This window comes from Marmota monax, unplaced genomic scaffold (genome assembly GCF_021218885.2).
Source record: "Marmota monax isolate L192 unplaced genomic scaffold, Marmota_monax_Labrador192_F-V1.1 WCK01_AAM20220418_F8-fsc00061, whole genome shotgun sequence".
NCBI classification, from domain to species: domain Eukaryota; kingdom Metazoa; phylum Chordata; class Mammalia; order Rodentia; family Sciuridae; genus Marmota; species Marmota monax.
Genome location: NW_026695230.1, coordinates 7,478,319 through 7,488,975, shown reverse-complemented (window position 1 = coordinate 7,488,975; position 10,657 = coordinate 7,478,319). Strand labels below are relative to the sequence as shown.

Sequence of the window (10,657 nt, the reverse complement as noted above, 5' to 3'; positions counted from 1 at the left end):
GTGCTTGCTTCGGCAGCACATATACTAAAATTGGAACGATACAGGGAAGATTAGCATGGCCCCTGCGCAAGGATGACACGCAAATTCGTGAAGCAGTCCATATTTTTAGACGTAACTGTGACCACCATCAGAACAGGCCAGACCTGCAACCGACAGACAGAGGAAGGGTAGAGCCGCCCCCCCCCCCGTGCCTGCAAGGTAGGCGGACCTGCGACCCACTGGCAGAACAGCCCAAGAGGCCTGCAGAGGGGCAGTGCCGCTGCCGGCACCTGCAAAGTAGGCAGAACTGCAACCACCAACAGAACAAGCCTAGCGGCCCGCAGAGAGACAGAGCCACCGCCCGTGACTGCAAGGTAGGTGGACCTGCTACCGACCGGCAGAGCAGGCCCAGCGGCCTGCCAGCGTGGTAGGCACATTGCCCCAATTGGAGGAGGGGCAGAGCTGCCGCCCGCGCCTGCGAGGGAGACTTTGCAACTATACAAGACCAATATACATATATAGGGGGAAAATTCAATAGCACAACAGTTTCACCAAGTAGAAAGGAACGCGAACAGTATGAAGAGACAAGGAAAGAAAGGACCACAAGCAATGCAGGTCAACTCAAAGTTAGAAGAGGTAATAGCTGCAGCAAATGGAATGTCAGATAAAGAATTCAGGTTATACATGCTTCAGATGATCTGGAGTCTCAAGGAAGACATCAGACAGCAAAATCAGACAATGAAAGATCACTTCAACAATGAATTATATAAATAAATCCAAGAAGCAAAAGATCAACTATACAGGGAGATAGAGGTTATAAAAAACAAACAAACAGAAATCCTAGAAATGCAGGAAGCAATAAACCAACTTAAAAACTCAATGGAGAATACTACCAGCAGAGTAGAACACTGAGAGAATAGAACATCAGACAATGAAGATGAAGTATTTCAACTTGAAAAAATCATAGACAGCTCAGCAAGACTGTTAAGAAACCATGAGCAGAATATCCAAGAAATATGGGATAACATCAAGAGACCAAATTTAAGAGTCATTGGGATACAGGAAGGGACAGAGTTTCAAACCAAAGGAATGAGCAATCTATTCAATGAAATAATACGAGAAAACTTCCCAGACTTGAAGAATGAGACAGAATCCCAAATCCTAGAAGCCTACAGGACGCCGAATGTGCAAAATCATAAGAGACCCACACCTAGACACATTATAATGAAGATGCCCAACATACAGAATAAGGAGAGAATTTTAAAAGCTACAAGAGAAAGGAAGCAGATCACATTTAGGGGTAAGCCAATCAGGATAACAGCTGATCTTTCAACACAGACTCTGAAAGCTACAAGATCCTGGAATAACATATTTCAAACACTGAAAGAAAATGGGTTCCAACCAAGAATTGTGTATCCAGCGAAATTAAGCTTCAGGATGGAAGATGAAATTAAAACCTTCCACGATAAACAAAAGTTTAAAGAATTCACAGCTAGAAAACCATCTCTTCAAAACATCCTCGCCAAAGCATTACAGGAAGAGGAAATGGAAAATAACAATGAAAACCAACAGTGGGAGGTAGGACAGTAAAGGGGGGGAAATAATCAAAGAGGAAAATAAACCATGTTTAGTAACATAAATAAACAAATATGGCTGAAAGAACAACCCATATCTCAATAATAACCCTAAATGTTAATGGCTTAAACTCACCAATTAAGAGACACAGGCTAGTAGAATGGATCACAAAACAAGACCCAACAATATGCTGCCTACAGGAGATGCATTTGATAGGAAAAGACATACATAGGCTGAAGGTGAAAGGTTGGGAAAAATCATATCACTCATATGGACTTCAGAAACAAGCAGGAGTGTCCATACTCATATCAAATAAAATAGATTTCAAGCCAAAGTTAATCAAAAGGGATAAAGAGGGACACTACATACTGCTCAAGGGAACCGTACACCAACAAGACATAACAATCATAAATATATATGCCCCAAACAATGGTGCAGCTATGTTCATCAAACAAACTCTTCTCAAGTTCAAGAGTCTAATAGACCATCATACAATAATCATGGGAGACTTCAACACACCTCTCTCGCCACTGGACAGATATTCCAAACAAAAGTTGAATAAGGAAACTATAGAACTCAATAACACAATTAATAACCTAGACTTAATTGACATATATAGAATATACCACCCAACATCAAGCAGTTACACTTTTTTCTCAGCAGCACATGGATCCTTCTCAAAAATAGATCATATATTATGTCACAGGGCAACTCTTAGACAATATAAAGGAGTAGAGATAAGACCATGCATCCTATCTGATCATAATGGAATGGAACTGAAAATCAATGATAAAAGAAGGAAGGGAAAAGAATACATCACTTGGAGAATGAACAATAGGTTACTGAATGATCAATGGGTTATAGAAGACATCAAAGAGGAAATTAAAAAATTCTTAGAGAAAAATGAAAACACAGACACAACATATCGGAATCTATGGGACACATTGAAAGCAGTTCTAAGAGGAAAATTCATTGCTTGGAGTTCATTCCTTAAAAAAAGAAAAAAACAACAAATAAATGATCTCATACTTCATCTCAAAATCCTAGAAAAAGAAGAGCAAAACAACAGCAAAAGAAGTAGAAGGCAAGAAATAATTAAAATCAGAGCTGAAATTAGTGAAATCGAAACAAAAGAAACAATTGAAAAAATTAACAAAACTAAAAGTTGGTTCTTTGAAAAAATAAACAAAATCGACACACCCTTAGCCATGCTAGCAAAGAGAACAAGAGAGCGAACTCAAATTACTAGCATACGGGATGAAAAAGGCAATATCACAACAGACACTTCAGATATACAGAAGATAATCAAAAATTATTTTGAATCCTTATACTCCAATAAATTAGAAGATAGTGAAGGCATCCATAAATTTCTTAAGTCATATGATCTGCCCAGATTGAGTCAGGAGGATATAGAAAACCTAAACAGACCAATATCAATTGAGGAAATAGAAGAAACCATAAAAAGACTACCAACTAAGAAAAGCCCAGGAGCAGATGGGTATACAGCAGAGTTTTACAAAACCTTTTAAAGAGGAACTAATACCAATACTTTTCAAGATACTTCAGGAAATAGAAAAAGAGGGAGAACTTCCAAATTCATTATACGAGGCCAACATCACCCTGATACCTAAACCAGACAAAGATACTTCAAAGAAAGAAAACTACAGACCAATATCTCTAATGAACCTAGATGCAAAAATCCTCAATAAAATTCTGGCCACTCGGATACAAAAACATATCAAAAAAATTGTGCACCATGATCAAGTAGGATTCATCCCTGGGATGCAAGGCTGGTTCAATATACGGAAATCAATAAATGTTATTCACCACATCAATAGACTTAAAAATAAGAACCATATGATCATCTCAATAGATGCAGAAAAAGCATTCGACAAAGTACAGCATCCCTTTATGTTCAAAACTCTAGAAAAACTAGGGATAACAGGAACATACCTCAATATTGTAAAAGCAATCTATGCTAAGCCTCAGGCTGGCATCATTCTGAATGGAGAAAAATTGAAGGCATTCCCTCTAAAATCTGGAACAAGCAGGGATGCCCTCTCTCACCACTTCTGTTCAACATAGTTCTTGAAACACTGGCCAGTGCAATTAGACAGACGAAGGAAATTAAAGGCATCAAAATAGGAAAAGAAGAACTTAAATTATCACTATTTGCAGTTGACATGATTCTATACCTAGCAGACCCAAAAGGGTCTACAAAGAAACTATTAGAGGTAATAAATGAATTCAGCAAAGTGGCAGGATATAAAATCAACATGCATAAATCAAAGGCATTCCTGTATATCAGTGACAAATCCTCTGAAATGGAAATGAGGACAACCACTCCATTCACAATATCTTCCAAAAAAATAAAATACTTGGGAACCAACCTAACAAAAGAGGTGAAAGACTTATACAATGAAAACTACAGAACCCTAAAGAGAGAAATAGAAGAAGATCTTAGAAAATGGAAAAATATACCCTGTTCATGGATAGGTAGAACTAACATCATCAAAATGGCGATATTACCAAAAGTTCTCTATAGGTTTAATGCAATGCCAATCAAAATCCCAATGGCATTTCTTGTAGAAATAGAGAAAGCAATCATGAAATACATATGGAAAAATAAAAGACCCAGAATAGCAAAAACAATGCTAAGCAGGAAGTGTGAATCAGGCGGTATAGCGATACCAGACTTCAAACTATACTACAGAACAATAGTAACAAAAACAGCATGGTACTGGTACCAAAACAGGCGGGTGGACCAATGGTACAGAATAGAGGACACAGAAACCAATCCACAAATCTACAACTATCTTATATTTGATAAAGGGTCTAAAAGCATGCAATGGAGGAAGGATAGCATCTTCAACAAATGGTGCTGGGAAAACTGGAAATCCATATGCAACAAAATGAAACTGAATCCCTTTCTCTCGCCATGCACAAAAGTTAATTCAAAATGGATCAAGGAGCTTGATATCAAATCAGAGACACGCCGTCTGATAGAAGAAAAAGTTGGCTACGATCTACATACTGTGGGGTCGGGCTCCAAATTCCTCAAAAGGACACCCGTAGCACAAAAGTCCATAACTAGAATCAACAAATGGGACTTACTCAAACTAAAAAGTTTTTTCTCAGCAAAAGAAACAATAAGAGAGGCAAATAGGGAGCCTACATCCTGGGAACAAATCTTTACTCCTCACACTTCAGATAGAGCCCTAATATCCAGAGTATACAAAGAACTCAAAAAATTAGACAATAAGAGAACAAACAACCCAATCAACAAATGGGCCAAGGACCTGAACAGACACTTTTCAGAGGAGGACATACAATCAATCAACAAGTTCATAACCAACTTGAATCTAATGTATGAAATATGATATGTCAAGAGCTTTATAATGTTTTGAATAACCAATAAAAAAAATTAAAAAGAAAAACAAGTACATGAAAAAATGCTCACCATGTCTAGCTGTCAGAGAAATGCAAATCAAAACCACCCTAAAATACCATCTCACTCCAGTAAGATTGGCAGCCATTATGAAGTCAAACAACAACAAGTGCTGGCGAGGATGTGGGGAAAAGGGTGCACTTGTACATTGCTTGTGGGACTGCAGATTGGTGCAGCCAATTTGGAAAGCAGTATGGAGATTTCTTGGAAAGCTGGGTATGGAGCCACCATTTGACCCAGCTATTCCCCTTCTCGGTCTATTCCCTAAAGACCTAAAAAGAGCATGCTACAGGGACACTGCTACATCGATGTTCATAGCAGCACAATTCACAATAGCAAGACTGTGGAACCAACCTAGATGCTCTTCAATAGATGAATGGATAAAAAAAATGTGGCATTTATACACAATGGAGTATTACTCTGCATTAGAAAATGACAAAATCATAGAATTTACAGGGAAATGGATGGCATTAGAGCAGATTATGCTAAGTGAAACTAGCCAATCCCTAAAAAACAAATGCCAAATGTCTTCTTTGATATAAGGAGAGTAACTAAGAACAGAGTAGGGTCGAAGAGCATGAGAAGAAGATTAACATTAAACAGGGATGAGAGGTGGGAGGGAAAGGGAGAGAGAAGGGAAATTGCATGGAAATGGAAGGAGACCCTCAGAGTTATACAAAAGTACATACAAGAGGAAGTGAGGGGAAGGGGAAAAATAATACAAGGGGGACAAATGAATGTCAGTAGAGGGGGCAGAGAGAGAAGAGGGGAGGGGAGGGGAGGGGAGGGGGGATAGTAGAGGATAGGAAAGGCAGCAGAATACAACAGACACTAGTATGGCAATATGTAAATCAATGGATGTGTAACTGATGTGATTCTGCAATCTCTATATGGGGTAAAAATGGGAGCTCATAACCCACTTGAATCAAATTGTGAAATATGATATATCAAGAACTATGTAATGTTTTGAACAGCCAACAATAAAAAATTTAAAAAAAAGAAGGACTGGACTGAAGGCAGACCATGAGACAGCACTGCTGTGTTCAAATTCTCAATGAATGATGCCAGGGGCTAATAGCTCATCATTTTGAGCTGTAAATCTATCCTCTGTAAAATGGGAAAATACTGAGTTTTTGTTTCCTCCCTTGTAAAGGCCTTATAGTAAATCCCACATAGAATTGTGGCCCCGAGAATGGTAATCATACAACAAATGGAAAGAATAGGGACATTTCTGGAACTTTCCACAAGAAGATTCTGATCTCAGACTTGGTGATCCTCATCTATGTTCTTCTTGGTCTGGCAGGCAACACATGTCTGGTTCATGACTGGTTTGTATTCCCAGGAGTACCAGTGGAGCATTCTGAGCATGAACCAAAACATCTCATTCTGGTAGATAAGACTTACACTGACAAATGAAAAGAATAGGGACATTTTTAGAACTTTTTTTTATTAGTTGCTCATGACAATACAATGATCTTGACATATCATACATTTGAATCAAATGGGGTATAATTTCTCATTTTTCCAAAGGTACAGATGGCAGAATCACATTGGTTATATGGCCACATATATACATACAGCAATAGTACTGTCTATTTTATTCTGCTGCCCTTCCTGTCTCCCCAAACATCTCATTCTGGTAGATGAAACTCACAGCGACAAATGGAAATAATAGGGACATTTCTGGAACTTTCACAAGAAGATTCTGATCTCAGACTTGGTGATACTCATCTGTGTTCTTCTTGGTCTGGCAGGCAACACAGTTGTGCTGTGACAACTCCTGAGCTTCTTCATATGCAGAAGCACTACTCCATCTACATCCTTACTTTGTGGGTATGCATCCTAATCCCATCTTCCTATAAGAACACCTGTCATCTTATAGAAAGTCAATCCTAATTGATTTTTCTTAACAATTAGCTCCACAAGGACACCATTTCTAAATATAGTCATATTCTGAGATAATGAGGAATTTGAACTTCCAGATATAAATACTGTAGTTCTTCCAGAAGTAAATATTGAAAAGACATAATTTAACCCACAACATAAATCCTTACTTACATATTTTCTGAATTAAAACACTGAAGAAATATTCTGAATATTTAATTAGCTTATTTATGAGTCAGCATTTTTTGCTACAACAAAATTCCTGACACAGACTACTCATGAAATCAAAAGGTTAAATTAAGTGAGCACTGGACCAAGATCCATGGTTAATGGTAGGAGTACATTTGGAAGTAGAATCATATCCAGCCAGGAAGAAGAGGGCTGCTTGAGGCCATCCTTGCTCTTTTATATCAACTCTCTCACAAGAACTCTATAAGCAGCAAGAGAACCAAATATGAGAGCAAATGCCAATGACCTAAGGACCACAAGGCCCCATCCCTTAAAGGCTCCACAGAAGGTCCCAATACTGCCAACTGGGGGACCAATCACATGAATGCATGGGGTGGGGAGACAAAATTAAACAATATCCAAACCACAGAGTTCCACCAATGACCCTCAAGGTTTATGTCCATCTTAGCTCTTAATTCAAGTTACATTATTTGAAAAATGAAAAGTCTTACATGATTATAGCATGAAGAGCAAAGAGTGGAGCCATGTGTGATAAAAGCCATGTGTGATAAACTTCAAATGCTAAGTGCCTACCCTGCATTAAAAGTCTATAAAAATTTCATGAAGTGCAGAGATGACAAAAAATAAATGTGCTCAACATTTCATATTTCATAAGGGAAGTCAATTAATTAACTTCTTCATACTGACAATTTAAAAACAGAAATATAAGTTTTGTTTCAGAGGTAATAATGAGGAAACAAAAATTGGCCAGATGAAGAAGTGGTGAGATCAGGAGTGTGGAATTCAATGAGATTTTGATTTTGTTTACATTTCTCTCTAATTTGGAACAAAGGTATACAGGTAAATACATTACTTCAGAAGTAAACTACTAAAAAACATATATGGTCAGGGTGTGATAAACCTTGAATGACCCAATGATATACTTTATGACTTAGTAGTAAAGCTCCACTATGACAGCTCACATTGATTATGTTACTACCAACAATCAGAGGTGACAATTGAAAGAAAGAAGTGCAATAATTCTAGGAAGACAGACCAAAAGGAATGAGATGGAAGAGACTGATATGTGAGTGGAAATAGGAAAGATTCCCAGAAAGATTTCCATGAAGGATGAAGTCTCAAATGGACCTGGTCTCCAATTTTCTCCCAGTCCCAGCACAGGAAATCAGAGAAGCCATCCAGAATCTTGAAAGACTGTAGGAATTCTGACCATGAAAATGTACAGAGAAGCATTCCTTTGGTGAGCAAACTCACAGGCGATAACAAGTATCCTCTTTCCCACCTTAGAATGCCCTGTATTCTCTCTTAGGATCTAATAATATAGCTAATATGTGTGCAATGTCTAGCTTGTATGGCAATGCACTGAGAAGCCTCTGTGTTAGAGCTTCACAAAGCTTCGACCTTAATACATATCTCCTGGGAATAAAGGAAATTCCTTGCTTGATAACTACAAGGTTTCAATATGCTCAGGTGCTCCTGGATCTGCCTGCCTAACAGTAACGTCAGACAATAAACTTTCTTGAGAACTGCACAAGGTCGTAACATTGCATATTGTAACTGTGAAATGTAACTACAGAATAAGCAACCTTACTGATACTCTAAATAATGAGGTGGTTATGGTACTTCTTAGTGACCTAATGTAAACTATTGGTGTAAATAAACATGGCCACTTGGACAAAGATTGACTCTGCCACCTTCCCTGCCTCTGCATCTTGTCTCTGTTTCTCGTTAGTATTGTTATTCTTTATTATGCAATTAATTGATCAGCAGTTTTACTCCAGCTCCTGTAGGCATCACCTCACTTAAAGATCCAAGGAATGGAGGCTGGGGATGTGGCTCAAGCGATAGCACGCTCACCTGGCATGCATGGGGTGCTGGGTTTGATCCTCAGTACCACATAAAAATAAAGATGTTGTGTCCACCAAAAAATTTTTAAAAATTAATAAATTCTCTCTCTCTCTCTTTCTCTCTCTCTCAAAAAAAAAATCCAAGAAATATACTGTGGTTTTGCTCAATCTGAGTAAAGCTCTTCATTGTCAGTTTTCCAATTCTGGAGAGGAGAATGTAAGAGAGGTAAGGGTATATTTGAAGAACTGTCAGATTTCCTGTGATGGTGTTTGCTCTGACTCACATCCCTGTGTTTCTATCATAGGATGCTATGTGGATGATGTCATGGTGCTTCTATCAAGGAAATGTAGGAGGCAGAATCAACCTTGTGAAGGGTACCAGCAGCCCTGGCATAGGAGTTTAAAAAGGAATTAATGGGAAATTCCTTCACTGTATTAAATTCTGCATCTTCTCCTCTTTATTCCAAGCATTCACATCTGCTGTCTTGAATAAATTGGTGCCTCTTTTATTCATTTGAAAAGCAAAGCCACTTGGAGCTGTTCAATAGTAGAGCTAAGATGCTGTATAAAAGGTACCTTTTTATAGGATTTTCAAAATATTCTCATATGTCTCTGAAGGTTTCTATAAGAAGCACATGGTTCCATTGGAATAATTAAACTGTCCTCCAGGAGGATCCATTTCTAGAGATGTTCAAGATTAAGGGGAAAATGGCAATGCATGTTGACATGCTCTGAGGAAAGCAAGAATATTTCTACCCCTCGTGTATGAAAAAGGGATGGAGCAGCTCTCAGGGACACAGCAGAGCCATATCTGTAGCTGTGTTACTATGAAATAGCCAGGAAGGTGAGGAAGTGTCACTGCCAACACAGGGCCTCACTGGAGAGATCTAGGAGATCACAAACTCAAATCCTTCTCCCTCTGCACTCCACTGTCCTGCTGGTGTCACCCAGTATCTTCAATCAGATACAGACAAGAAAAGGACACCACTAAATAGATAAGAAAAAAGATAGTTGCACATAGATACAGCACACACAGTCACCTTATACTCCACAAAGTTGCTGAAAAAATTTTGGAAAAAAAATAACCTTTTTAACAAATGGTGATGAGACACTGGATATCCATTATCTAGAAAAATGAAACTAGATTCCTTTATTTTATCCTGCAAAAAAAGTCAACAAAAAAGTGGATCAAAAAATTAGGATTTAGACCAAAAAAAACTACAAACACTAGAACAAAACACAGGATTAACACTTCAATATATTGGTGCAAGCACCTACTTCCTTTAATAGCTCCCACGAAGCTCAATAAATAAAGCCAAAAATCAGTAGGTGAGGTGACATTAAAATAAAATCTTTTGCACAGAACTACCAAGAGTTTGAAAAGAGTGCCTACATAATCAGAGAAACCTTTGACACTTACTCCTCTGATAGATCAGTATCCAGAATATGCCAAGAAATAAAAAAACACCAAAACATCAAATTAACCAATAAAAACAATGGGCTAAAGGACTAAACACAAATTTCTCAAAAGAAGAACATATGACGTACAAATATATGAAAATCATTCAATATCTCTAGCAATCAGAGAAATGCAAATCAAAACTACATTGGGGTTTCATCCCACTACAGTTAGAATGGCAATCATTAAGAAAACAAATAATAAAAACTGCTGGTGAGAATGTGGGGATAAAGGTATATTCACACATTGCAGTTGACTGGACAACAATACAACCAC

The 10,657-nt window shown here is 38.0% G+C and overlaps 1 non-coding gene across 1 annotated transcript; it reads left to right on the top strand.

Moving 5' to 3' along the window:
* Positions 1–107, top strand: LOC124088673 (U6 spliceosomal RNA). The gene has a single exon (XR_006850433.1). It is a non-coding gene; the product is annotated as a U6 spliceosomal RNA (small nuclear RNA).
* The last annotated feature ends 10,550 nt before the right edge of the window (positions 108–10,657 follow it).